This window comes from Arachis ipaensis, chromosome B6 (assembly GCF_059453495.1).
Source record: "Arachis ipaensis isolate K30076 ecotype BB chromosome B6, ASM5945349v1, whole genome shotgun sequence".
NCBI lineage: Eukaryota > Viridiplantae > Streptophyta > Magnoliopsida > Fabales > Fabaceae > Arachis > Arachis ipaensis.
In genome coordinates this window covers 66,235,173-66,252,299 of record NC_142441.1, presented here as the reverse complement: position 1 = coordinate 66,252,299, position 17,127 = coordinate 66,235,173, and the positions used below count along the sequence as shown (strand labels likewise).

The 17,127-nt window shown below is 44.4% G+C and overlaps 52 non-coding genes and 1 pseudogene across 52 annotated transcripts; all 53 read right to left on the bottom strand.

The window, feature by feature from the left end:
* Nucleotides 1-29: 29 nt before the first annotated feature.
* Nucleotides 30-148, bottom strand: LOC148558612 (5S ribosomal RNA). Its single transcript, XR_015889489.1, has one exon. It is a non-coding gene; the product is annotated as a 5S ribosomal RNA (ribosomal RNA).
* A 198-nt stretch (nucleotides 149-346) lies between these two features.
* On the bottom strand, nucleotides 347-465 carry LOC148558611 (5S ribosomal RNA). Its single transcript, XR_015889052.1, has one exon. It is a non-coding gene; the product is annotated as a 5S ribosomal RNA (ribosomal RNA).
* A 195-nt stretch (nucleotides 466-660) lies between these two features.
* On the bottom strand, nucleotides 661-779 carry LOC148558610 (5S ribosomal RNA). Its single transcript, XR_015891938.1, has one exon. It is a non-coding gene; the product is annotated as a 5S ribosomal RNA (ribosomal RNA).
* A 225-nt stretch (nucleotides 780-1,004) lies between these two features.
* Nucleotides 1,005-1,123, bottom strand: LOC148558609 (5S ribosomal RNA). The gene has a single exon (XR_015891937.1). It is a non-coding gene; the product is annotated as a 5S ribosomal RNA (ribosomal RNA).
* Nucleotides 1,124-1,320: 197 nt separating this feature from the next.
* Nucleotides 1,321-1,439, bottom strand: LOC148558608 (5S ribosomal RNA). The gene has a single exon (XR_015890444.1). It is a non-coding gene; the product is annotated as a 5S ribosomal RNA (ribosomal RNA).
* Nucleotides 1,440-1,631: 192 nt separating this feature from the next.
* LOC148558607 (5S ribosomal RNA) lies at nucleotides 1,632-1,750 on the bottom strand. Its single transcript, XR_015889377.1, has one exon. It is a non-coding gene; the product is annotated as a 5S ribosomal RNA (ribosomal RNA).
* A 228-nt stretch (nucleotides 1,751-1,978) lies between these two features.
* Nucleotides 1,979-2,097, bottom strand: LOC148558606 (5S ribosomal RNA). Its single transcript, XR_015888781.1, has one exon. It is a non-coding gene; the product is annotated as a 5S ribosomal RNA (ribosomal RNA).
* A 224-nt stretch (nucleotides 2,098-2,321) lies between these two features.
* Nucleotides 2,322-2,440, bottom strand: LOC148558605 (5S ribosomal RNA). The gene has a single exon (XR_015890597.1). It is a non-coding gene; the product is annotated as a 5S ribosomal RNA (ribosomal RNA).
* Nucleotides 2,441-2,651: 211 nt separating this feature from the next.
* LOC148558604 (5S ribosomal RNA) lies at nucleotides 2,652-2,770 on the bottom strand. The gene has a single exon (XR_015889948.1). It is a non-coding gene; the product is annotated as a 5S ribosomal RNA (ribosomal RNA).
* A 197-nt stretch (nucleotides 2,771-2,967) lies between these two features.
* Nucleotides 2,968-3,086, bottom strand: LOC148558603 (5S ribosomal RNA). The gene has a single exon (XR_015888526.1). It is a non-coding gene; the product is annotated as a 5S ribosomal RNA (ribosomal RNA).
* Nucleotides 3,087-3,308: 222 nt separating this feature from the next.
* LOC148558602 (5S ribosomal RNA) lies at nucleotides 3,309-3,427 on the bottom strand. Its single transcript, XR_015891936.1, has one exon. It is a non-coding gene; the product is annotated as a 5S ribosomal RNA (ribosomal RNA).
* Nucleotides 3,428-3,620: 193 nt separating this feature from the next.
* LOC148558601 (5S ribosomal RNA) lies at nucleotides 3,621-3,739 on the bottom strand. Its single transcript, XR_015890188.1, has one exon. It is a non-coding gene; the product is annotated as a 5S ribosomal RNA (ribosomal RNA).
* A 194-nt stretch (nucleotides 3,740-3,933) lies between these two features.
* On the bottom strand, nucleotides 3,934-4,052 carry LOC148558600 (5S ribosomal RNA). Its single transcript, XR_015891935.1, has one exon. It is a non-coding gene; the product is annotated as a 5S ribosomal RNA (ribosomal RNA).
* Nucleotides 4,053-4,280: 228 nt separating this feature from the next.
* LOC148558599 (5S ribosomal RNA) lies at nucleotides 4,281-4,399 on the bottom strand. The gene has a single exon (XR_015889953.1). It is a non-coding gene; the product is annotated as a 5S ribosomal RNA (ribosomal RNA).
* A 219-nt stretch (nucleotides 4,400-4,618) lies between these two features.
* LOC148558598 (5S ribosomal RNA) lies at nucleotides 4,619-4,737 on the bottom strand. Its single transcript, XR_015889488.1, has one exon. It is a non-coding gene; the product is annotated as a 5S ribosomal RNA (ribosomal RNA).
* A 198-nt stretch (nucleotides 4,738-4,935) lies between these two features.
* Nucleotides 4,936-5,054, bottom strand: LOC148558597 (5S ribosomal RNA). Its single transcript, XR_015889050.1, has one exon. It is a non-coding gene; the product is annotated as a 5S ribosomal RNA (ribosomal RNA).
* Nucleotides 5,055-5,248: 194 nt separating this feature from the next.
* LOC148558596 (5S ribosomal RNA) lies at nucleotides 5,249-5,367 on the bottom strand. The gene has a single exon (XR_015891934.1). It is a non-coding gene; the product is annotated as a 5S ribosomal RNA (ribosomal RNA).
* A 226-nt stretch (nucleotides 5,368-5,593) lies between these two features.
* On the bottom strand, nucleotides 5,594-5,712 carry LOC148558595 (5S ribosomal RNA). Its single transcript, XR_015891933.1, has one exon. It is a non-coding gene; the product is annotated as a 5S ribosomal RNA (ribosomal RNA).
* A 198-nt stretch (nucleotides 5,713-5,910) lies between these two features.
* On the bottom strand, nucleotides 5,911-6,029 carry LOC148558594 (5S ribosomal RNA). The gene has a single exon (XR_015890443.1). It is a non-coding gene; the product is annotated as a 5S ribosomal RNA (ribosomal RNA).
* A 192-nt stretch (nucleotides 6,030-6,221) lies between these two features.
* Nucleotides 6,222-6,340, bottom strand: LOC148558593 (5S ribosomal RNA). The gene has a single exon (XR_015889376.1). It is a non-coding gene; the product is annotated as a 5S ribosomal RNA (ribosomal RNA).
* A 220-nt stretch (nucleotides 6,341-6,560) lies between these two features.
* On the bottom strand, nucleotides 6,561-6,679 carry LOC148558592 (5S ribosomal RNA). The gene has a single exon (XR_015888780.1). It is a non-coding gene; the product is annotated as a 5S ribosomal RNA (ribosomal RNA).
* Nucleotides 6,680-6,902: 223 nt separating this feature from the next.
* LOC148558591 (5S ribosomal RNA) lies at nucleotides 6,903-7,021 on the bottom strand. Its single transcript, XR_015890595.1, has one exon. It is a non-coding gene; the product is annotated as a 5S ribosomal RNA (ribosomal RNA).
* Nucleotides 7,022-7,230: 209 nt separating this feature from the next.
* LOC148558590 (5S ribosomal RNA) lies at nucleotides 7,231-7,349 on the bottom strand. Its single transcript, XR_015889947.1, has one exon. It is a non-coding gene; the product is annotated as a 5S ribosomal RNA (ribosomal RNA).
* Nucleotides 7,350-7,545: 196 nt separating this feature from the next.
* Nucleotides 7,546-7,664, bottom strand: LOC148558589 (5S ribosomal RNA). The gene has a single exon (XR_015888525.1). It is a non-coding gene; the product is annotated as a 5S ribosomal RNA (ribosomal RNA).
* Nucleotides 7,665-7,878: 214 nt separating this feature from the next.
* On the bottom strand, nucleotides 7,879-7,997 carry LOC148558588 (5S ribosomal RNA). The gene has a single exon (XR_015891932.1). It is a non-coding gene; the product is annotated as a 5S ribosomal RNA (ribosomal RNA).
* A 194-nt stretch (nucleotides 7,998-8,191) lies between these two features.
* On the bottom strand, nucleotides 8,192-8,310 carry LOC148558587 (5S ribosomal RNA). Its single transcript, XR_015890187.1, has one exon. It is a non-coding gene; the product is annotated as a 5S ribosomal RNA (ribosomal RNA).
* Nucleotides 8,311-8,504: 194 nt separating this feature from the next.
* Nucleotides 8,505-8,623, bottom strand: LOC148558586 (5S ribosomal RNA). The gene has a single exon (XR_015891930.1). It is a non-coding gene; the product is annotated as a 5S ribosomal RNA (ribosomal RNA).
* A 243-nt stretch (nucleotides 8,624-8,866) lies between these two features.
* Nucleotides 8,867-8,985, bottom strand: LOC148558585 (5S ribosomal RNA). The gene has a single exon (XR_015889952.1). It is a non-coding gene; the product is annotated as a 5S ribosomal RNA (ribosomal RNA).
* A 213-nt stretch (nucleotides 8,986-9,198) lies between these two features.
* Nucleotides 9,199-9,317, bottom strand: LOC148558584 (5S ribosomal RNA). The gene has a single exon (XR_015889487.1). It is a non-coding gene; the product is annotated as a 5S ribosomal RNA (ribosomal RNA).
* A 198-nt stretch (nucleotides 9,318-9,515) lies between these two features.
* On the bottom strand, nucleotides 9,516-9,634 carry LOC148558583 (5S ribosomal RNA). Its single transcript, XR_015889049.1, has one exon. It is a non-coding gene; the product is annotated as a 5S ribosomal RNA (ribosomal RNA).
* Nucleotides 9,635-9,828: 194 nt separating this feature from the next.
* LOC148558582 (5S ribosomal RNA) lies at nucleotides 9,829-9,947 on the bottom strand. The gene has a single exon (XR_015890258.1). It is a non-coding gene; the product is annotated as a 5S ribosomal RNA (ribosomal RNA).
* A 225-nt stretch (nucleotides 9,948-10,172) lies between these two features.
* Nucleotides 10,173-10,291, bottom strand: LOC148558581 (5S ribosomal RNA). The gene has a single exon (XR_015891929.1). It is a non-coding gene; the product is annotated as a 5S ribosomal RNA (ribosomal RNA).
* Nucleotides 10,292-10,488: 197 nt separating this feature from the next.
* LOC148558580 (5S ribosomal RNA) lies at nucleotides 10,489-10,607 on the bottom strand. Its single transcript, XR_015890442.1, has one exon. It is a non-coding gene; the product is annotated as a 5S ribosomal RNA (ribosomal RNA).
* Nucleotides 10,608-10,798: 191 nt separating this feature from the next.
* On the bottom strand, nucleotides 10,799-10,917 carry LOC148558579 (5S ribosomal RNA). The gene has a single exon (XR_015889375.1). It is a non-coding gene; the product is annotated as a 5S ribosomal RNA (ribosomal RNA).
* Nucleotides 10,918-11,143: 226 nt separating this feature from the next.
* On the bottom strand, nucleotides 11,144-11,262 carry LOC148558578 (5S ribosomal RNA). The gene has a single exon (XR_015891928.1). It is a non-coding gene; the product is annotated as a 5S ribosomal RNA (ribosomal RNA).
* Nucleotides 11,263-11,459: 197 nt separating this feature from the next.
* On the bottom strand, nucleotides 11,460-11,578 carry LOC148558577 (5S ribosomal RNA). The gene has a single exon (XR_015890441.1). It is a non-coding gene; the product is annotated as a 5S ribosomal RNA (ribosomal RNA).
* A 191-nt stretch (nucleotides 11,579-11,769) lies between these two features.
* On the bottom strand, nucleotides 11,770-11,888 carry LOC148558576 (5S ribosomal RNA). The gene has a single exon (XR_015889373.1). It is a non-coding gene; the product is annotated as a 5S ribosomal RNA (ribosomal RNA).
* Nucleotides 11,889-12,105: 217 nt separating this feature from the next.
* LOC148558575 (5S ribosomal RNA) lies at nucleotides 12,106-12,224 on the bottom strand. The gene has a single exon (XR_015890862.1). It is a non-coding gene; the product is annotated as a 5S ribosomal RNA (ribosomal RNA).
* A 196-nt stretch (nucleotides 12,225-12,420) lies between these two features.
* LOC148558574 (5S ribosomal RNA) lies at nucleotides 12,421-12,539 on the bottom strand. The gene has a single exon (XR_015891603.1). It is a non-coding gene; the product is annotated as a 5S ribosomal RNA (ribosomal RNA).
* Nucleotides 12,540-12,736: 197 nt separating this feature from the next.
* Nucleotides 12,737-12,855, bottom strand: LOC148558573 (5S ribosomal RNA). Its single transcript, XR_015891927.1, has one exon. It is a non-coding gene; the product is annotated as a 5S ribosomal RNA (ribosomal RNA).
* A 193-nt stretch (nucleotides 12,856-13,048) lies between these two features.
* LOC148558572 (5S ribosomal RNA) lies at nucleotides 13,049-13,167 on the bottom strand. Its single transcript, XR_015890186.1, has one exon. It is a non-coding gene; the product is annotated as a 5S ribosomal RNA (ribosomal RNA).
* A 193-nt stretch (nucleotides 13,168-13,360) lies between these two features.
* Nucleotides 13,361-13,479, bottom strand: LOC148558571 (5S ribosomal RNA). Its single transcript, XR_015891926.1, has one exon. It is a non-coding gene; the product is annotated as a 5S ribosomal RNA (ribosomal RNA).
* A 228-nt stretch (nucleotides 13,480-13,707) lies between these two features.
* Nucleotides 13,708-13,826, bottom strand: LOC148558570 (5S ribosomal RNA). Its single transcript, XR_015890280.1, has one exon. It is a non-coding gene; the product is annotated as a 5S ribosomal RNA (ribosomal RNA).
* A 209-nt stretch (nucleotides 13,827-14,035) lies between these two features.
* On the bottom strand, nucleotides 14,036-14,154 carry LOC148558569 (5S ribosomal RNA). Its single transcript, XR_015891925.1, has one exon. It is a non-coding gene; the product is annotated as a 5S ribosomal RNA (ribosomal RNA).
* A 196-nt stretch (nucleotides 14,155-14,350) lies between these two features.
* On the bottom strand, nucleotides 14,351-14,469 carry LOC148558568 (5S ribosomal RNA). Its single transcript, XR_015889048.1, has one exon. It is a non-coding gene; the product is annotated as a 5S ribosomal RNA (ribosomal RNA).
* A 193-nt stretch (nucleotides 14,470-14,662) lies between these two features.
* On the bottom strand, nucleotides 14,663-14,781 carry LOC148558567 (5S ribosomal RNA). Its single transcript, XR_015888692.1, has one exon. It is a non-coding gene; the product is annotated as a 5S ribosomal RNA (ribosomal RNA).
* A 218-nt stretch (nucleotides 14,782-14,999) lies between these two features.
* LOC148558566 (5S ribosomal RNA) lies at nucleotides 15,000-15,134 on the bottom strand (annotated as a pseudogene).
* A 198-nt stretch (nucleotides 15,135-15,332) lies between these two features.
* On the bottom strand, nucleotides 15,333-15,451 carry LOC148558565 (5S ribosomal RNA). The gene has a single exon (XR_015890887.1). It is a non-coding gene; the product is annotated as a 5S ribosomal RNA (ribosomal RNA).
* Nucleotides 15,452-15,642: 191 nt separating this feature from the next.
* LOC148558564 (5S ribosomal RNA) lies at nucleotides 15,643-15,761 on the bottom strand. The gene has a single exon (XR_015888852.1). It is a non-coding gene; the product is annotated as a 5S ribosomal RNA (ribosomal RNA).
* Nucleotides 15,762-15,980: 219 nt separating this feature from the next.
* LOC148558563 (5S ribosomal RNA) lies at nucleotides 15,981-16,099 on the bottom strand. Its single transcript, XR_015890594.1, has one exon. It is a non-coding gene; the product is annotated as a 5S ribosomal RNA (ribosomal RNA).
* A 225-nt stretch (nucleotides 16,100-16,324) lies between these two features.
* LOC148558562 (5S ribosomal RNA) lies at nucleotides 16,325-16,443 on the bottom strand. Its single transcript, XR_015890593.1, has one exon. It is a non-coding gene; the product is annotated as a 5S ribosomal RNA (ribosomal RNA).
* A 200-nt stretch (nucleotides 16,444-16,643) lies between these two features.
* On the bottom strand, nucleotides 16,644-16,762 carry LOC148558561 (5S ribosomal RNA). Its single transcript, XR_015890592.1, has one exon. It is a non-coding gene; the product is annotated as a 5S ribosomal RNA (ribosomal RNA).
* Nucleotides 16,763-16,988: 226 nt separating this feature from the next.
* LOC148558560 (5S ribosomal RNA) lies at nucleotides 16,989-17,107 on the bottom strand. Its single transcript, XR_015890591.1, has one exon. It is a non-coding gene; the product is annotated as a 5S ribosomal RNA (ribosomal RNA).
* Between the last annotated feature and the right edge of the window lie 20 nt (nucleotides 17,108-17,127).

Here is a 17,127-nt window from a genome sequence, read left to right as displayed (position 1 = left end):
AAAAAAAAAAAAAAAAAAAAAAAAAAAAAGTGGTGCAACACGAGGACTTCCCAGGAGGTCACCCATCCTAGTACTACTCTCGCCCAAGCACGCTTAACTGCGGAGTTCTGATGGGATCCGGTGCATTAGTGCTGGTATGATCGCACCTATTAAAATATGCGCACATAATTATCATATGCATGTCTCGCGACGTAGGGTAAGTCGAGTTGCGAAACCCTGCGGGGCCCGTGCGAACTTGCATAAAATGAGGTCATTGAGACTCGCTTTAGCTAAACTATTCAAGATAGCGCCGTTTAAAGAACGAGGGCAAGCACGACGTAAAAAAAAAAAAAAAAAAAAAAAAAAAGAGGTGCAACACGAGGACTTCCCAGGAGGTCACCCATCCTAGTACTACTCTCGCCCAAGCACGCTTAACTGCGGAGTTCTGATGGGATCCGGTGAATTAGTGCTGGTATGATCGCACCTATTAAAATATGCGCACAAAATTATCATATGCATGTCTCGCGACGTAGGGTAAGTCGAGTTGCAAATCCCTGCGGGGCCCGTGGGAGGTTGCATAAAATCAGGTCATTGAGACTCGCTTTAACAAAACTGTGCAAGATAGCGCCGTTTAAAGAACGAGGGTAAGCACGACGTAAAAAAAAAAAAAAAAAAAAAAAAGAGGTGCAACACGAGGACTTCCCAGGAGGTCACCCATCCTAGTACTACTCTCGCCCAAGCACGCTTAACTGCGGAGTTCTGATGGGATCCGGTGCATTAGTGCTGGTATGATCGCACCTATTAAAATATGCGCACATAATTATCATATGCATGTCTTGCGACGTAGGGTAAGTCGAGCTGCGAATCCCTGCGGGGCCCGTGCGAGCTTGCCTAAAATGAGGTCATTGAGACTCGCTTTAGCTAAACTATTCAAGATAGTGCCGTTTAAAGAACGAGGGTAGGCACGACGTAAAAAAAAAAAAAAAAAAAAAAAAAAAAAAAAAAAAAAAAAAAAAAAAAAAAAAGAGGTGCAACACGAGGACTTCCCAGGAGGTCACCCATCCTAGTACTACTCTCGCCCAAGCACGCTTAACTGCGGAGTTCTGATGGGATCCGGTGCATTAGTGCTGGTATGATCGCACCTATTATAATATGCGCACATAATTATCATATGCATGTCTTGCGACGTAGGGTAAGTCGAGCTGCGAATCCCTGCGGGGCCCGTGCGAGCTTGCCTAAAATCAGGTCATTGAGACTCGCTTTAGCTAAACTATTCAAGATAGTGCCGTTTAAAGAACGAGGGTAGGCACGACGTAAAAAAAAAAAAAAAAAAAAAAAAAAGAGGTGCAACACGAGGACTTCCCAGGAGGTCACCCATCCTAGTACTACTCTCGCCCAAGCACGCTTAACTGCGGAGTTCTGATGGGATCCGGTGAATTAGTGTTGGTATGATCGCACCTATTAAAATATGCGCACATAATTATCATATGCATGTCTCGCGACGTAGGGTAAGTCGAGTTGCAAATCCCTGCGGGGCCCGTGTGAGCTTGCCTAAACCAGGTCATTGAGACTCGCTTTAACTAAACTGTGCAAGATAGCGCCGTTTAAAGAACGAGGGTAAGCACGACGTAAAAAAAAAAAAAAAAAAAAAATAGGTGCAACACGAGGACTTCCCAGGAGGTCACCCATCCTGGTACTACTCTCGCCCAAGCACGCTTAACTGCGGAGTTCTGATGGGATCCGGTGCATTAGTGCTGGTATGATCACACCTATTAAAATATGCGCACATAATTATCATATGCATGTCTCGCGACGTAGGGTAAGTCGAGCTGCGAATCCCTGTGGGGCCCGTGCGAACTTGCCTAAAATGAGGTCATTGAGACTCGCTTTAGCTAAACTATTCAAGATAGCGCCGTTTAAAGAACGAGGGTAAGCACGACGTAAAAAAAAAAAAAAAAAAAAAAAAAAAAAAAAAAAAAAAAAAAAAAAAAAAAAAAAAGAGGTGCAACACGAGGACTTCCCAGGAGGTCACCCATCCTAGTACTACTCTCGCCCAAGCACGTTTAACTGCGGAGTTCTGATGGGATCCGGTGCATTAGTGCTGGTATGATCGCACCTATTATAATATGCGCACATAATTATCATATGCATGTCTTGCGACGTAGGGTAAGTCGAGCTGCGAATCCCTGCGGGGCCCGTGCGAGCTTGCCTAAAATCAGGTCATTGAGACTCGCTTTAGCTAAACTATTCAAGATAGTGCCGTTTAAAGAACGAGGGTAGGCACGACGTAAAAAAAAAAAAAAAAAAAAAAAAAAAAAAAAAAAAAAAAAAAAAAAAAAAAAGAGGTGCAACACGAGGACTTCCCAGGAGGTCACCCATCCTAGTACTACTCTAGCCCAAGCACGCTTAACTGCGGAGTTCTGATGGGATCCGGTGAATTAGTGCTGGTATGATCGCACCTATTAAAATATGCGCACATAATTATCATATGCATGTCTCGCGACGTAGGGTAAGTCGAGTTGCAAATCCCTGCGGGGCCCGTGCGAGCTTGCCTAAAATCAGGTCATTGAGACTCGCTTTAGCTAAACTATTCAAGATAGCGCCGTTTAAAGAACGAGGGCAAGCACGACGTAAAAAAAAAAAAAAAAAAAAAAAAAAAAAAAAAAAAAAAAGAGGTGCAACACGAGGACTTCCCAGGAGGTCACCCATCCTAGTACTACTCTAGCCCAAGCACGCTTAACTGCGGAGTTCTGATGGGATCCGGTGCATTAGTGCTGGTATGATCGCACCTATTAAAATATGCGCACATAATTATGATATGCGTGTCTTGCGACGTAGGGTAAGTCGAGCTGCGAATCCCTGCGGGGCCCGTGCGAGCTTGCCTAAAATCAGGTCATTGAGACTCGCTTTAGCTAAACTATTCAAGATATCGCCGTTTAAAGAACGAGGGTAAGCACGACGTAAAAAAAAAAAAAAAAAAAAAAAAAAGAGGTGCAACACGAGGACTTCCCAGGAGGTCACCCATCATAGTACTACTCCCGCCCAAGCACGCTTAACTACGGAGTTCTGATGGGATCCGGTGCATTAGTGCTGGTATGATCGCACCTATTATAATATGCGCACATAATTATCATATGCGTGTCTTGCGACGTAGGGTAAGTCGAGCTGCGAATCCCTGCGGGGCCCGTGCGAGCTTGCCTAAAATGAGGTCATTGAGACTCGCTTTAGCTAAACTATTCAAGATAGCGCCGTTTAAAGAACGAGGGTAAGCACGACGTAAAAAAAAAAAAAAAAAAAAAAAAAAAAAAAAAAAAAAAAAAAAAAAAAAAGAGGTGCAACACGAGGACTTCCCAGGAGGTCACCCATCCTAGTACTACTCTCGCCCAAGCACGCTTAACTGCGGAGTTCTGATGGGATCCGGTGCATTAGTGCTGGTATGATCGCACCTATTAAAATATGCGCACATAATTATCATATGCATGTCTCGCGACGTAGGGTAAGTCGAGTTGCGAAACCCTGCGGGGCCCGTGCGAACTTGCCTAAAATGAGGTCATTGAGACTCGCTTTAGCTAAACTATTCAAGATAGCGCCGTTTAAAGAACGAGGGCAAGCACGACGTAAAAAAAAAAAAAAAAAAAAAAGAGGTGCAACACGAGGACTTCCCAGGAGATCACCCATCCTAGTACTACTCTCGCCCAAGCACGCTTAACTGCGGAGTTCTGATGGGATCCGGTGAATTAGTGCTGGTATGATCGCACCTATTAAAATATGCGCACAAAATTATCATATGCATGTCTCGCGACGTAGGGTAAGTCGAGTTGCAAATCCCTGCGGGGCCCGTGGGAGCTTGCCTAAAATCAGGTCATTGAGACTCGCTTTAACAAAACTGTGCAAGATAGCGCCGTTTAAAGAACGAGGGTAAGCACGACGTAAAAAAAAAAAAAAAAAAAAAAAGAGGTGCAACACGAGGACTTCCCAGGAGGTCACCCATCCTAGTACTACTCTCGCCCAAGCACGCTTAACTGCGGAGTTCTGATGGGATCCGGTGCATTAGTGCTGGTATGATCGCACCTATTAAAATATGCGCACATAATTATCATATGCATGTCTTGCGACGTAGGGTAAGTCGAGCTGCGAATCCCTGCGGGGCCCGTGCGAGCTTGCCTAAAATGAGGTCATTGAGACTCGCTTTAGCTAAACTATTCAAGATAGTGCCGTTTAAAGAACGAGGGTAGGCACGACGTAAAAAAAAAAAAAAAAAAAAAAAAAAAAAAAAAAAAAAAAAAAAAAAAAAAAAAAAAGAGGTGCAACACAAGGACTTCCCAGGAGGTCACCCATCCTAGTACTACTCTCGCCCAAGCACGCTTAACTGCGGAGTTCTGATGGGATCCGGTGCATTAGTGCTAGTATGATCGCACCTATTATAATATGCGCACATAATTATCATATGCATGTCTTGCGACGTAGGGTAAGTCGAGCTGCGAATCCCTGCGGGGCCCGTGCGAGCTTGCCTAAAATGAGGTCATTGAGACTCGCTTTAGCTAAACTATTCAAGATAGTGCCGTTTAAAGAACGAGCGTAGGCACGACGTAAAAAAAAAAAAAAAAAAAAAAAAAAAAAAAAAAAAAAAAAAAAAAAAGTGGTGCAACACGAGGACTTCCCAGGAGGTCACCCATCCTAGTACTACTCTCGCCCAAGCACGCTTAACTGCGGAGTTCTGATGGGATCCGGTGCATTAGTGCTGGTATGATCGCACCTATTAAAATATGCGCACATAATTATCATATGCATGTCTCGCGACGTAGGGTAAGTCGAGTTGCGAAACCCTGCGGGGCCCGTGCGAACTTGCATAAAATGAGGTCATTGAGACTCGCTTTAGCTAAACTATTCAAGATAGCGCCGTTTAAAGAACGAGGGCAAGCACGACGTAAAAAAAAAAAAAAAAAAAAAAAAAAAGAGGTGCAACACGAGGACTTCCCAGGAGGTCACCCATCCTAGTACTACTCTCGCCCAAGCACGCTTAACTGCGGAGTTCTGATGGGATCCGGTGAATTAGTGCTGGTATGATCGCACCTATTAAAATATGCGCACAAAATTATCATATGCATGTCTCGCGACGTAGGGTAAGTCGAGTTGCAAATCCCTGCGGGGCCCGTGGGAGGTTGCATAAAATCAGGTCATTGAGACTCGCTTTAACAAAACTGTGCAAGATAGCGCCGTTTAAAGAACGAGGGTAAGCACGACGTAAAAAAAAAAAAAAAAAAAAAAAGAGGTGCAACACGAGGACTTCCCAGGAGGTCACCCATCCTAGTACTACTCTCGCCCAAGCACGCTTAACTGCGGAGTTCTGATGGGATCCGGTGCATTAGTGCTGGTATGATCGCACCTATTAAAATATGCGCACATAATTATCATATGCATGTCTTGCGACGTAGGGTAAGTCGAGCTGCGAATCCCTGCGGGGCCCGTGCGAGCTTGCCTAAAATGAGGTCATTGAGACTCGCTTTAGCTAAACTATTCAAGATAGTGCCGTTTAAAGAACGAGGGTAGGCACGACGTAAAAAAAAAAAAAAAAAAAAAAAAAAAAAAAAAAAAAAAAAAAAAAAAAAAAAAAGAGGTGCAACACGAGGACTTCCCAGGAGGTCACCCATCCTAGTACTACTCTCGCCCAAGCACGCTTAACTGCGGAGTTCTGATGGGATCCGGTGCATTAGTGCTGGTATGATCGCACCTATTATAATATGCGCACATAATTATCATATGCATGTCTTGCGACGTAGGGTAAGTCGAGCTGCGAATCCCTGCGGGGCCCGTGCGAGCTTGCCTAAAATCAGGTCATTGAGACTCGCTTTAGCTAAACTATTCAAGATAGTGCCGTTTAAAGAACGAGGGTAGGCACGACGTAAAAAAAAAAAAAAAAAAAAAAAAAAAGAGGTGCAACACGAGGACTTCCCAGGAGGTCACCCATCCTAGTACTACTCTCGCCCAAGCACGCTTAACTGCGGAGTTCTGATGGGATCCGGTGAATTAGTGTTGGTATGATCGCACCTATTAAAATATGCGCACATAATTATCATATGCATGTCTCGCGACGTAGGGTAAGTCGAGTTGCAAATCCCTGCGGGGCCCGTGTGAGCTTGCCTAAACCAGGTCATTGAGACTCGCTTTAACTAAACTGTGCAAGATAGCGCCGTTTAAAGAACGAGGGTAAGCACGACGTAAAAAAAAAAAAAAAAAAAAAATAGGTGCAACACGAGGACTTCCCAGGAGGTCACCCATCCTGGTACTACTCTCGCCCAAGCACGCTTAACTGCGGAGTTCTGATGGGATCCGGTGCATTAGTGCTGGTATGATCACACCTATTAAAATATGCGCACATAATTATCATATGCATGTCTCGCGACGTAGGGTAAGTCGAGCTGCGAATCCCTGTGGGGCCCGTGCGAACTTGCCTAAAATGAGGTCATTGAGACTCGCTTTAGCTAAACTATTCAAGATAGCGCCGTTTAAAGAACGAGGGTAAGCACGACGTAAAAAAAAAAAAAAAAAAAAAAAAAAAAAAAAAAAAAAAAAAAAAAAAAGAGGTGCAACACGAGGACTTCCCAGGAGGTCACCCATCCTAGTACTACTCTCGCCCAAGCACGTTTAACTGCGGAGTTCTGATGGGATCCGGTGCATTAGTGCTGGTATGATCGCACCTATTATAATATGCGCACATAATTATCATATGCATGTCTTGCGACGTAGGGTAAGTCGAGCTGCGAATCCCTGCGGGGCCCGTGCGAGCTTGCCTAAAATCAGGTCATTGAGACTCGCTTTAGCTAAACTATTCAAGATAGTGCCGTTTAAAGAACGAGGGTAGGCACGACGTAAAAAAAAAAAAAAAAAAAAAAAAAAAAAAAAAAAAAAAAAAAAAAAAAAAAGAGGTGCAACACGAGGACTTCCCAGGAGGTCACCCATCCTAGTACTACTCTAGCCCAAGCACGCTTAACTGCGGAGTTCTGATGGGATCCGGTGAATTAGTGCTGGTATGATCGCACCTATTAAAATATGCGCACATAATTATCATATGCATGTCTCGCGACGTAGGGTAAGTCGAGTTGCAAATCCCTGCGGGGCCCGTGCGAGCTTGCCTAAAATCAGGTCATTGAGACTCGCTTTAGCTAAACTATTCAAGATAGCGCCGTTTAAAGAACGAGGGCAAGCACGACGTAAAAAAAAAAAAAAAAAAAAAAAAAAAAAAAAAAAAAAGAGGTGCAACACGAGGACTTCCCAGGAGGTCACCCATCCTAGTACTACTCTAGCCCAAGCACGCTTAACTGCGGAGTTCTGATGGGATCCGGTGCATTAGTGCTGGTATGATCGCACCTATTAAAATATGCGCACATAATTATGATATGCGTGTCTTGCGACGTAGGGTAAGTCGAGCTGCGAATCCCTGCGGGGCCCGTGCGAGCTTGCCTAAAATCAGGTCATTGAGACTCGCTTTAGCTAAACTATTCAAGATATCGCCGTTTAAAGAACGAGGGTAAGCACGACGTAAAAAAAAAAAAAAAAAAAAAAAAAGAGGTGCAACACGAGGACTTCCCAGGAGGTCACCCATCATAGTACTACTCCCGCCCAAGCACGCTTAACTACGGAGTTCTGATGGGATCCGGTGCATTAGTGCTGGTATGATCGCACCTATTATAATATGCGCACATAATTATCATATGCGTGTCTTGCGACGTAGGGTAAGTCGAGCTGCGAATCCCTGCGGGGCCCGTGCGAGCTTGCCTAAAATGAGGTCATTGAGACTCGCTTTAGCTAAACTATTCAAGATAGCGCCGTTTAAAGAACGAGGGTAAGCACGACGTAAAAAAAAAAAAAAAAAAAAAAAAAAAAAAAAAAAAAAAAAAAGAGGTGCAACACGAGGACTTCCCAGGAGGTCACCCATCCTAGTACTACTCTCGCCCAAGCACGCTTAACTGCGGAGTTCTGATGGGATCCGGTGCATTAGTGCTGGTATGATCGCACCTATTAAAATATGCGCACATAATTATCATATGCATGTCTCGCGACGTAGGGTAAGTCGAGTTGCGAAACCCTGCGGGGCCCGTGCGAACTTGCCTAAAATGAGGTCATTGAGACTCGCTTTAGCTAAACTATTCAAGATAGCGCCGTTTAAAGAACGAGGGCAAGCACGACGTAAAAAAAAAAAAAAAAAAAAAAAGAGGTGCAACACGAGGACTTCCCAGGAGATCACCCATCCTAGTACTACTCTCGCCCAAGCACGCTTAACTGCGGAGTTCTGATGGGATCCGGTGAATTAGTGCTGGTATGATCGCACCTATTAAAATATGCGCACAAAATTATCATATGCATGTCTCGCGACGTAGGGTAAGTCGAGTTGCAAATCCCTGCGGGGCCCGTGGGAGCTTGCCTAAAATCAGGTCATTGAGACTCGCTTTAACAAAACTGTGCAAGATAGCGCCGTTTAAAGAACGAGGGTAAGCACGACGTAAAAAAAAAAAAAAAAAAAAAAAGAGGTGCAACACGAGGACTTCCCAGGAGGTCACCCATCCTAGTACTACTCTCGCCCAAGCACGCTTAACTGCGGAGTTCTGATGGGATCCGGTGCATTAGTGCTGGTATGATCGCACCTATTAAAATATGCGCACATAATTATCATATGCATGTCTTGCGACGTAGGGTAAGTCGAGCTGCGAATCCCTGCGGGGCCCGTGCGAGCTTGCCTAAAATGAGGTCATTGAGACTCGCTTTAGCTAAACTATTCAAGATAGTGCCGTTTAAAGAACGAGGGTAGGCACGACGTAAAAAAAAAAAAAAAAAAAAAAAAAAAAAAAAAAAAAAAAAAAAAAAAAAAAAAAAAAAAAAAAAAAAAAAAGAGGTGCAACACAAGGACTTCCCAGGAGGTCACCCATCCTAGTACTACTCTCGCCCAAGCACGCTTAACTGCGGAGTTCTGATGGGATCCGGTGCATTAGTGCTAGTATGATCGCACCTATTATAATATGCGCACATAATTATCATATGCATGTCTTGCGACGTAGGGTAAGTCGAGCTGCGAATCCCTGCGGGGCCCGTGCGAGCTTGCCTAAAATGAGGTCATTGAGACTCGCTTTAGCTAAACTATTCAAGATAGTGCCGTTTAAAGAACGAGCGTAGGCACGACGTAAAAAAAAAAAAAAAAAAAAAAAAAAAAAAAAAAAAAAAAAAGTGGTGCAACACGAGGACTTCCCAGGAGGTCACCCATCCTAGTACTACTCTCGCCCAAGCACGCTTAACTGCGGAGTTCTGATGGGATCCGGTGCATTAGTGCTGGTATGATCGCACCTATTAAAATATGCGCACATAATTATCATATGCATGTCTCGCGACGTAGGGTAAGTCGAGTTGCGAAACCCTGCGGGGCCCGTGCGAACTTGCATAAAATGAGGTCATTGAGACTCGCTTTAGCTAAACTATTCAAGATAGCGCCGTTTAAAGAACGAGGGCAAGCACGACGTAAAAAAAAAAAAAAAAAAAAAAAAAAAGAGGTGCAACACGAGGACTTCCCAGGAGGTCACCCATCCTAGTACTACTCTCGCCCAAGCACGCTTAACTGCGGAGTTCTGATGGGATCCGGTGAATTAGTGCTGGTATGATCGCACCTATTAAAATATGCGCACAAAATTATCATATGCATGTCTCGCGACGTAGGGTAAGTCGAGTTGCAAATCCCTGCGGGGCCCGTGGGAGGTTGCATAAAATCAGGTCATTGAGACTCGCTTTAACAAAACTGTGCAAGATAGCGCCGTTTAAAGAACGAGGGTAAGCACGACGTAAAAAAAAAAAAAAAAAAAAAAAGAGGTGCAACACGAGGACTTCCCAGGAGGTCACCCATCCTAGTACTACTCTGGCCCAAGCACGCTTAACTGCGGAGTTCTGATGGGATCCGGTGCATTAGTGCTGGTATGATCGCACCTATTAAAATATGCGCACATAATTATCATATGCATGTCTTGCGACGTAGGGTAAGTCGAGCTGCGAATCCCTGCGGGGCCCGTGCGAGCTTGCCTAAAATGAGGTCATTGAGACTCGCTTTAGCTAAACTATTCAAGATAGTGCCGTTTAAAGAACGAGGGTAGGCACGACGTAAAAAAAAAAAAAAAAAAAAAAAAAAAAAAAAAAAAAAAAAAAAAAAAAAAAAAGAGGTGCAACACGAGGACTTCCCAGGAGGTCACCCATCCTAGTACTACTCTCGCCCAAGCACGCTTAACTGCGGAGTTCTGATGGGATCCGGTGCATTAGTGCTGGTATGATCGCACCTATTATAATATGCGCACATAATTATCATATGCATGTCTTGCGACGTAGGGTAAGTCGAGCTGCGAATCCCTGCGGGGCCCGTGCGAGCTTGCCTAAAATCAGGTCATTGAGACTCGCTTTAGCTAAACTATTCAAGATAGTGCCGTTTAAAGAACGAGGGTAGGCACGACGTAAAAAAAAAAAAAAAAAAAAAAAAAAGAGGTGCAACACGAGGACTTCCCAGGAGGTCACCCATCCTAGTACTACTCTCGCCCAAGCACGCTTAACTGCGGAGTTCTGATGGGATCCGGTGAATTAGTGTTGGTATGATCGCACCTATTAAAATATGCGCACATAATTATCATATGCATGTCTCGCGACGTAGGGTAAGTCGAGTTGCAAATCCCTGCGGGGCCCGTGTGAGCTTGCCTAAACCAGGTCATTGAGACTCGCTTTAACTAAACTGTGCAAGATAGCGCCGTTTAAAGAACGAGGGTAAGCACGACGTAAAAAAAAAAAAAAAAAAAAATAGGTGCAACACGAGGACTTCCCAGGAGGTCACCCATCCTGGTACTACTCTCGCCCAAGCACGCTTAACTGCGGAGTTCTGATGGGATCCGGTGCATTAGTGCTGGTATGATCACACCTATTAAAATATGCGCACATAATTATCATATGCATGTCTTGCGACGTAGGGTAAGTCGAGCTGCGAATCCCTGCGGGGCCCGTGCGAGCTTGCCTAAAATGAGGTCATTGAGACTCGCTTTAGCTAAACTATTCAAGATAGTGCCGTTTAAAGAACGAGGGTAGGCACGACGTAAAAAAAAAAAAAAAAAAAAAAAAAAAAAAAAAAAAAAAAAAAAAAAAAAAAAAAGAGGTGCAACACGAGGACTTCCCAGGAGGTCACCCATCCTAGTACTACTCTCGCCCAAGCACGCTTAACTGCGGAGTTCTGATGGGATCCGGTGCATTAGTGCTGGTATGATCGCACCTATTATAATATGCGCACATAATTATCATATGCATGTCTTGCGACGTAGGGTAAGTCGAGCTGCGAATCCCTGCGGGGCCCGTGCGAGCTTGCCTAAAATCAGGTCATTGAGACTCGCTTTAGCTAAACTATTCAAGATAGTGCCGTTTAAAGAACGAGGGTAGGCACGACGTAAAAAAAAAAAAAAAAAAAAAAAAAAGAGGTGCAACACGAGGACTTCCCAGGAGGTCACCCATCCTAGTACTACTCTCGCCCAAGCACGCTTAACTGCGGAGTTCTGATGGGATCCGGTGAATTAGTGTTGGTATGATCGCACCTATTAAAATATGCGCACATAATTATCATATGCATGTCTCGCGACGTAGGGTAAGTCGAGTTGCAAATCCCTGCGGGGCCCGTGTGAGCTTGCCTAAACCAGGTCATTGAGACTCGCTTTAACTAAACTGTGCAAGATAGCGCCGTTTAAAGAACGAGGGTAAGCACGACGTAAAAAAAAAAAAAAAAAAAAATAGGTGCAACACGAGGACTTCCCAGGAGGTCACCCATCCTGGTACTACTCTCGCCCAAGCACGCTTAACTGCGGAGTTCTGATGGGATCCGGTGCATTAGTGCTGGTATGATCACACCTATTAAAATATGCGCACATAATTATCATATGCATGTCTCGCGACGTAGGGTAAGTCGAGCTGCGAATCCCTGTGGGGCCCGTGCGAACTTGCCTAAAATGAGGTCATTGAGACTCGCTTTAGCTAAACTATTCAAGATAGCGCCGTTTAAAGAACGAGGGTAAGCACGACGTAAAAAAAAAAAAAAAAAAAAAAAAAAAAAAAAAAAAAAAAAAAAAAGAGGTGCAACACGAGGACTTCCCAGGAGGTCACCCATCCTAGTACTACTCTAGCCCAAGCACGCTTAACTGCGGAGTTCTGATGGGATCCGGTGAATTAGTGCTGGTATGATCACACCTATTAAAATATGCGCACATAATTATCATATGCATGTCTCGCGACGTAGGGTAAGTCGAGTTGCAAATCCCTGCGGGGCCCGTGCGAGCTTGCCTAAAATCAGGTCATTGAGACTCGCTTTAGCTAAACTATTCAAGATAGCGCCTTTTAAAGAACGAGGGTAAGCACGACGTAAAAAAAAAAAAAAAAAAAAAAAAAGAGGTGCAACACGAGGACTTCCCAGGAGGTCACCCATCCTAGTACTACTCTAGCACAAGCACGCTTAACTGCGGAGTTCTGATGGGATCCGGTGAATTAGTGCTGGTATGATCGCACCTATTAAAATATGCGCACATAATTATCATATGCATGTCTCGCGACGTAGGGTAAGTCGAGTTGCAAATCCCTGCGGGGCCCGTGCGAGCTTGCCTAAAATCAGGTCATTGAGACTCGCTTTAGCTAAACTATTCAAGATAGCGCCGTTTAAAGAACGAGGGTAAGCACGACGTAAAAAAAAAAAAAAAAAAAAAAAAATGAGGTGCAACACGAGGACTTCCCAGGAGGTCACCCATCCTAGTACTACTCTCGCCCAAGCACGCTTAACTGCGGAGTTCTGATGGGATCCGGTGCATTAGTGCTGGTATGATCGCACCTATTAAAATATGCGCACATAATTATCATATGCATGTCTCGCGACGTAGGGTAAGTCGAGTTGCGAAACCCTGCGGGGCCCGTGCGAACTTGCCTAAAATGAGGTCATTGAGACTCGCTTTAGCTAAACTATTCAAGATAGCGCCGTTTAAAGAACGAGGGCAAGCACGACGTAAAAAAAAAAAAAAAAAAAAAAGAGGTGCAACACGAGGACTTCCCAGGAGATCACCCATCCTAGTACTACTCTCGCCCAAGCACGCTTAACTGCGGAGTTCTGATGGGATCCGGTGAATTAGTGCTGGTATGATCGCACCTATTAAAATATGCGCACAAAATTATCATATGCATGTCTCGCGACGTAGGGTAAGTCGAGTTGCAAATCCCTGCGGGGCCCGTGGGAGCTTGCCTAAAATCAGGTCATTGAGACTCGCTTTAACAAAACTGTGCAAGATAGCGCCGTTTAAAGAACGAGGGTAAGCACGACGTAAAAAAAAAAAAAAAAAAAAAAGAGGTGCAACACGAGGACTTCCCAGGAGGTCACCCATCCTAGTACTACTCTCGCCCAAGCACGCTTAACTGCGGAGTTCTGATGGGATCCGGTGCATTAGTGCTGGTATGATCGCACCTATTAAAATATGCGCACATAATTATCATATGCATGTCTTGCGACGTAGGGTAAGTCGAGCTGCGAATCCCTGCGGGGCCCGTGCGAGCTTGCCTAAAATGAGGTCATTGAGACTCGCTTTAGCTAAACTATTCAAGATAGTGCCGTTTAAAGAACGAGGGTAGGCACGACGTAAAAAAAAAAAAAAAAAAAAAAAAAAAAAAAAAAAAAAAAAAAAAAAAAAAAAAAAAGAGGTGCAACACAAGGACTTCCCAGGAGGTCACCCATCCTAGTACTACTCTCGCCCAAGCACGCTTAACCGCGGAGTTCTGATGGGATCCGGTGCATTAGTGCTGGTATGATCGCACCTATTATAATATGCGCACATAATTATCATATGCATGTCTTGCGACGTAGGGTAAGTCGAGCTGCGAATCCCTGCGGGGCCCGTGCGAGCTTGCCTAAAATGAGGTCATTGAGACTCGCTTTAGCTAAACTATTCAAGATAGTGCCGTTTAAAGAACGAGCGTAGGCACGACGTAAAAAAAAAAAAAAAAAAAAAAAAAAAAAAAAAAAAAAGAGGTGCAACACGAGGACTTCCCAGGAGGTCACCCATCCTAGTACTACTCTCGCCCAAGCACGCTTAACTGCGGAGTTCTGATGGGATCCGGTGCATTAGTGCTGGTATGATCGCACCTATTAAAATATGCGCACATAATTATCATATGCATGTCTCGCGACGTAGGGTAAGTCGAGTTGCGAAACCCTGCGGGGCCCGTGCGAACTTGCCTAAAATGAGGTCATTGAGACTCGCTTTAGCTAAACTATTCAAGATAGCGCCGTTTAAAGAACGAGGGCAAGCACGACGTAAAAAAAAAAAAAAAAAAAAAAAAAGAGGTGCAACACGAGGACTTCCCAGGAGGTCACCCATCCTAGTACTACTCTCGCCCAAGCACGCTTAACTGCGGAGTTCTGATGGGATCCGGTGAATTAGTGCTGGTATGATCGCACCTATTAAAATATGCGCACAAAATTATCATATGCATGTCTCGCGACGTAGGGTAAGTCGAGTTGCAAATCCCTGCGGGGCCCGTGGGAGCTTGCCTAAAATCAGGTCATTGAGACTCGCTTTAACAAAACTGTGCAAGATAGCGCCGTTTAAAGAACGAGGGTAAGCACGACGTAAAAAAAAAAAAAAAAAAAAAAGAGGTGCAACACGAGGACTTCCCAGGAGGTCACCCATCCTGGTACTACTCTCGCCCAAGCACGCTTAACTGCGGAGTTCTGATGGGATCCGGTGCATTAGTGCTGGTATGATCGCACCTATTAAAATATGCGCACATAATTATCATATGCATGTCTTGCGACGTAGGGTAAGTCGAGCTGCGAATCCCTGCGGGGCCCGTGCGAGCTTGCCTAAAATCAGGTCATTGAGACTCGCTTTAGCTAAACTATTCAAGATAGTGCCGTTTAAAGAACGAGGGTAGGCACGACGTAAAAAAAAAAAAAAAAAAAAAAAAAAAAAAAAAAAAAAAAAAAAAAAGAGGTGCAACACGAGGACTTCCCAGGAGGTCACCCATCCTAGTACTACTCTCGCCCAGTACTACTCTCGCCCAAGCACGCTTAACTGCGGAGTTCTGATGGGATCCGGTGCATTAGTGCTGGTATGATCGCACCTATTATAATATGCGCACATAATTATCATATGCATGTCTTGCGACGTAGGGTAAGTCGAGCTGCGAATCCCTGCGGGGCCCGTGCGAGCTTGCCTAAAATCAGGTCATTGAGACTCGCTTTAGCTAAACTATTCAAGATAGTGCCGTTTAAAGAACGAGGGTAGGCACGACGTAAAAAAAAAAAAAAAAAAAAAAAAAAAGAGGTGCAACACGAGGACTTCCCAGGAGGTCACCCATCCTAGTACTACTCCCGCCCAAGCACGCTTTACTGCGGAGTTCTGATGGGATCCGGTGAATTAGTGTTGGTATGATCGCACCTATTAAAATATGCGCACATAATTATCATATGCATGTCTCGCGACGTAGGGTAAGTCGAGTTGCAAATCCCTGCGGGGCCCGTGCGAGCTTGCCTAAATCAGGTCATTGAGACTCGCTTTAACTAAACTGTGCAAGATAGCGCCGTTTAAAGAACGAGGGTAAGCACGACGTAAAAAAAAAAAAAAAAAAAAATAGGTGCAACACGAGGACTTCCCAGGAGGTCACCCATCCTGGTACTACTCTCGCCCAAGCACGCTTAACTGCGGAGTTCTGATGGGATCCGGTGCATTAGTGCTGGTATGATCGCACCTATTAAAATATGCGCACATAATTATCATATGCATGTCTCGCGACGTAGGGTAAGTCGAGCTGCGAATCCCTGTGGGGCCCGTGCGAACTTGCCTAAAATGATGTCATTGAGACTCGCTTTAGCTAAACTATTCAAGATAGCGCCGTTTAAAGAACGAGGGTAAGCACGACGTAAAAAAAAAAAAAAAAAAAAAAAAAAAAAAAAAAAAAAAAAAAAAAAAGAGGTGCAACACGAGGACTTCCCAGGAGGTCACCCATCCTAGTACTACTCTAGCCCAAGCACGCTTAACTGCGGAGTTCTGATGGGATCCGGTGAATTAGTGCTGGTATGATCGCACCTATTAAAATATGCGCACATAATTATCATATGCATGTCTCGCGACGTAGGGTAAGTCGAGTTGCAAATCCCTGCGGGGCCCGTGCGAGCTTGCCTAAAATCAGGTCATTGAGACTCGCTTTAGCTAAACTATTCAAGATAGCGCCTTTTAAAGAACGAGGGTAAGCACGACGTAAAAAAAAAAAAAAAAAAAAAAAAAAAAAAAAAAAAAAAAAAAAAAAAAAAAAAGAGGTGCAACACGAGGACTTCCCAGGAGGTCACCCATCCTAGTACTACTCTAGCCCAAGCACGCTTAACTGCGGAGTTCTGATGGGATCCGGTGAATTAGTGCTGGTATGATCGCACCTATTAAAATATGCGCACATAATTATCATATGCATGTCTCGCGACGTAGGGTAAGTCGAGTTGCAAATCCCTGCGGGGCCCGTGCGAGCTTGCCTAAAATCAGGTCATTGAGACTCGCTTTAGCTAAACTATTCAAGATAGCGCCGTTTAAAGAACGAGGGTAAGCACGACGTAAAAAAAAAAAAAAAAAAAAAAAAAAAAAGAGGTGCAACACGAGGACTTCCCAGGAGGTCACCCATCCTAGTACTACTCTAGCCCAAGCACGCTTAACTGCGGAGTTCTGATGGGATCCGGTGAATTAGTGCTGGTATGATCGCACCTATTAAAATATGCGCACATAATTATCATATGCATGTCTCGCGACGTAGGGTAAGTCGAGTTGCAAATCCCTGTGGGGCCCGTGCGAGCTTGCCTAAAATCAGGTCATTGAGACTCGCTTTAGCTAAACTATTCAAGATAGCGCCGTTTAAAGAACGAGGGCAAGCACGACGTAAAAAAAAAAAAAAAAAAAAAAAAAAAAAAAAAAAAAAAAAAAAAAAAAAAAAAAGAGGTGCAACACGAGGACTTCCCAGGAGGTCACCCATCCTAGTACTACTCTAGCCCAAGCACGCTTAACTGCGGAGTTCTGATGGGATCCGGTGAATTAGTGCTGGTATGATCGCACCTATTAAAATATGCGCACATAA